This window comes from Lampris incognitus, chromosome 6 (genome assembly GCF_029633865.1).
Source record: "Lampris incognitus isolate fLamInc1 chromosome 6, fLamInc1.hap2, whole genome shotgun sequence".
NCBI lineage: Eukaryota > Metazoa > Chordata > Actinopteri > Lampriformes > Lampridae > Lampris > Lampris incognitus.
In genome coordinates, this window is record NC_079216.1 from 32,898,993 (window position 1) to 32,903,533 (window position 4,541).

General features: G+C 47.3%; 1 pseudogene; it reads right to left on the reverse strand.

Annotated features, from left to right (window-relative positions):
* Positions 1–517: 517 nt before the first annotated feature.
* Positions 518–3,497, reverse strand: LOC130114507 (uncharacterized protein K02A2.6-like; annotated as a pseudogene).
* Positions 3,498–4,541: the final 1,044 nt, after the last annotated feature.

The window sequence follows — 4,541 nt, forward strand, 5'->3', positions numbered from 1 at the left end:
TTACTGCTACTGCCACCTAGTGGACATAAAGGTAAGTGGATCTGGTTTATTACATGTTACTAAACTCCCCCAATGTTAGGCTAACAAAAAGTTTCTCCACAGGGATCAACAATACTAATAACGATGAAACAAAGTAGGCATGTGCCAAACGTGACCTCCAACTAATGTAATGTGATTCAACATAACTCAATCTAGTCAACATTTAACAGTCACTTTTGAAGAAACAATTGTTTGTTTTTTAACATGTTTTCAATGCTACCTATGAAGTTCAGGGTGGACTACCTGACTCCCGTGAGATCAAGGCACATTCTTGCCTTTCCTGGAACATGATCTCACCACTACCTATCATAGTCTTTCAGATAAGTTGGGGAACGCTTCTGCCGGGTGGAGTGACGAACCTCCTGTGGCGGAAGTGCGACAGGTAAGACCACTCTTTCAGGGATCACCCTCTCTGGCCCCCGAGGTTCAACCGCAGGCCTCTGTTCAACCTCTGGGTTCTCTGATAGTCTCACAGGAACTACTTCTGAACTGCGTTCCAGCTCCTCTGGGGGTTACATAGGTTGATCTGGAGATTGGCAGGACTCCGGGTGACATGCTCGCACCTGGTCAGTGTTTGTCTCCTCATCCTCTGTCCACTGCCAAGAATCACTGTATAGGAAACAGGACCAGATGACGACTCAACTGCAGCTGGAATTGATATTGGTCCTAAGCAGTAATTCGTTGTGTATACAGCAACCCCGGGTGCAAATCTCCTCAGCTTGGCTGTTTTGTCATGTTCTTTCTGTTTCAGCTGTTTCTGTTGAATTTTCAACTTTAGGTCAGGTTTCAGTAGGTCAAACGCAGATCTCAGTGGTCTGGACATCAACATTTCTGCAGGTGACAACCCTGTCGTCACCTGAGGGGTGATGGGGTAGCTGAACAAGAACCTGGAAACTCTGACCTCGATGCTATCTCCTCTTATTTTTTACATTCCCTCTTTAAAGGTCTGCACCGCCCACTCCGCTAAACCGTTAGAGGAGGGGTGGAACGGCGCTGAGGTGACATGCTGAATCCCGTTCTGTGACATAAAATGGCTGAATTCCGCAAGCAAGTGCCGTTGTCAAAAACTAACATCTGTGGCAATCCATGGACTGTGAAGCACTGCTATAGCTTTTCAATTGTTGCATGTGTTGTAGAGGCATTCAGCGGACAAACCTCTAGCCACTTCAAATGTGCATCAATTATTACCAAGAACATCTTGCCCAAGAACGGCCCTGCGTAGTCCACATGAATGCGAGACCATGGCAGCTCGGGCCATTCCCAGGGGTGCAGTGGTGCATTAGGTGGCAATTTTCTGTTTTGCTGGCATTACACGCATATGCTGACCTCCTTTTCGATATCCTTGTCCATCCGCGGCCACCACATGTAAGACCTTGCTAAATCTTTCATACGATACATGCCCGGATGTGACTTATGGAGCATCTTCAACAGAACAGACCACCCCTGTGGAGGAATCACTGTTCTGGCTCCCCACAGGACACAACCATCTCACGTACTCAACTCCAGATGGCGGGTATGATATGGCATGAGTTGAGGATCTTATACCTCTGGCCAGCCATTCAAGACATAGATGTGCACCAGGGACAGTGTGGTATCCCTCGCTGTCCACTTCCTGACTTGTGACATGTTCACCGGTACATCGTCCATATGATCCATCATCAGACCTTGATCCTGTAGACCGCCATCCTCAACCAGCTCTGGAACCAGGAGTCTACTGAGAGCATCGGCGTTACTATGATACTTGCCCGGCTAGTAAATTATCTGATACTCGTATGCTCGAAGCAGAACTTCTCATCTCTGAATTCTTGGGGAAACCATCTGGGGGACAGGTTTCATTTCATGGAATAAGGATAGTAAGGGCTTATGGTCAGTGGCGATCGTGAATCTACAACCATAGAGATATTTATGAAATCTCTGTATTCCAAAGATCACGGCCAGGCCCTCTTTATCTAGCTGAGAGTACCTTTTCTCAGAAGGAGTGAGTGTCTTTGACATAAACCCTAGTGGTTTTTCTGTGCCATTGGGCATCTTGTGCGAAAGCACTGTTCCCACCCCATACAATGAGGTGTCGCGTGTTAGGATCAATTCTCTGTCCGCAGAGTAATGGACTAGCATGCTTGCTGATTGGAGAAGCTCTTTTGACTTTTGGAAAGCTTCATCTTGCTTTGTAGTCCATGCCCATTTTTCATCTTTCCGGTGGAGCTGGGGCATCGGTGCAAGCAGTGTGGAGAGGTTGGAAAGGAAACAGTTATAGTAGTTATGTAAACCAAGATATGCCTTGAGCTCTGTGACACTGGAGGGGACGGAGCTTCCACAATGGCTTTAACCTTCGACTCCATGGGATGCAAACCCTGCGCATCTACTTTATGTCCCAAATAGTACACCTCATTTTCCAGCAGTTGGCACTTGCTTCGTTTTAGCCGTAACCCAGCCTCCTCCAGCCTACTAAGCACTTCATTCAGGTTTAGCAGATGTTCTTCCTTGCTAGCTCCGGTGACGAGAATGTTGTCTAAGTATACTGCGACCATGGGTATGCCCTGTAGAAGACCCTCCATTGTTCTCTGAAACATGGCTGGCGCCGACAATACCCCAAAGGGTAGGCGGTTGTAAGTAAAAAGGCCTTTGTGAGTATTCACCGTGAGGTACTTTTTAGACTAGTCATCCATGAGAATTTGAGCGTATGCATGGCTCATGTCTAATTTAGAAAATTGCTGCCCCCCCCCCCCCCCCGACAAGGCCGCAAACAAATCTTCAATTCTCGGAATAGGATACTGCTCTAGTGGAGAGACACGATTGACAGTTAGTTTGTAGTCTCCACAGAGTCTAATTGAGCCATCCGGTTTCAAAATTGGAACCACGGGACACGCCCACTGCGAGTGTTTGACTGGCGTAATGATCTGATCTTTTAACAGTCTGTTGATCTCTGCTTCCACTTTGGGGCGCATTGTGAATGGAACAGATCGTGGGCAGAAGAATCTGGGCGTGGCGTCAGGTGCAACATGGATTGTGGCCTGGACCCCTTTTAAGGTCCCAAGCTCATCTTTAAAAACATCCTCGTGCTTTGCAAGCACCTGTTGCAATGTCAGCTCTTCTACTTTCATATGCTTAATTTCTCCCCAATTAAGGTTTATTTGCTCTAGCCAACCTCTACCCAGCAGACTTAGACCAGTGCCACCCACTACATAGAGAGGTAAGATTTTCTGTTGTGTCTGGTATTGGACATTTACCTCTGCGACCCCTAATACCTTCATTCTTTCCCCTGTGTAAGTCTTTAATTTAATTGCTGAGGGCTTTAATGCAGGCTTTGTTGCATTTGTCCACTGCACCTTAAATTTTGACTCATTCATCAAAGTCATACTACATCCAGTGTCCAGCTCAAATTCTACCATTTTCCCATTGATTTGCATGTCCACTGTAAAGGGTTTCACTTTTATGTGGCTACTTTGTACGTTATACATTGAAAATGTCACATATCGAGAAGGAACCCAAAAGCAGACGGGACAACCAGGTAAGGGAAGAATCCAGTCTTTATTGAAGTGACCGATCTCGAGGGTAGAGCAGGAGGTGGCTCTGTGGCAGGTAGGCAGGCAGGCAGGCAGGCAGGCAGAAGTCCATGAATGGCGACGTTCCAGCGAAGACTGGTCCATAGTGAAGGCCTTTTAAGGGTGAGGGCGATTGCCGGGGTGAAGGGGGGGTCAGCAGGTGTCAGCTGGCGTAGCAGGTGTCAGCTGGTGTAGCAGGTGTCAAGGGCGAGAGGCTGTGACAGAAAACGCTTGTTCCGAGCCCCCTGATTCATCTGAATCAACTGTGACATGATGTGAGCAGCTGCTGTGGCCTCTGCCCTACGCGTTGCTACGGTGCCTTTGATCTCTGTTTAGCTTCACTGCGCTTTTTCTTGTTATTACACACCCACGCAATGTGGCCTATCATTCCACACGAATGGCATTTTTCTTGTTTAAATCGGCAATCCGACGGTGCATGTCTGCCTTTGCAACGGCAGCAGTCTTTCATTTCACCCTCTGCGCGGTTCTCAGTTCTCCTTTGCGACGCCAGCAGCTCACTACTGTGTTCCCCTATTCTATTGCATGCCACTTTCCCTTGCAAATCTTGAGCATGTTTGTCGGCGGACTCCATGGCTATTGCTGTTTTAAGTGCGTCCTCAAATGTGAGACTGGTTTCCGACAATAACCTCCTCTGAATGCGTTCGTCGTTTATTCTGCATACCAGCAGATCACGGAGCATTTGTAAAAGCGTGTGTCCATAATTGCAGTCTTTTTTTTTCTTTTTTTTTTTTTTTTTTCTAGTTTTTCCCCTTATCCCACCCGATTAACCCAATGGCATATGGCCGGAACTTTTGTCGAATAACTCCCCTGGCTCACGTTTCCACAGGAAGGAGATAGGCGTAACACCAGCTTCCTTCAAACTTGTGTCGGCTGCTCTCGCTATTTTACACACTGAAACCTCGCATGGATTACATCACCTTCAAGCCGAGAAGGAGGCGT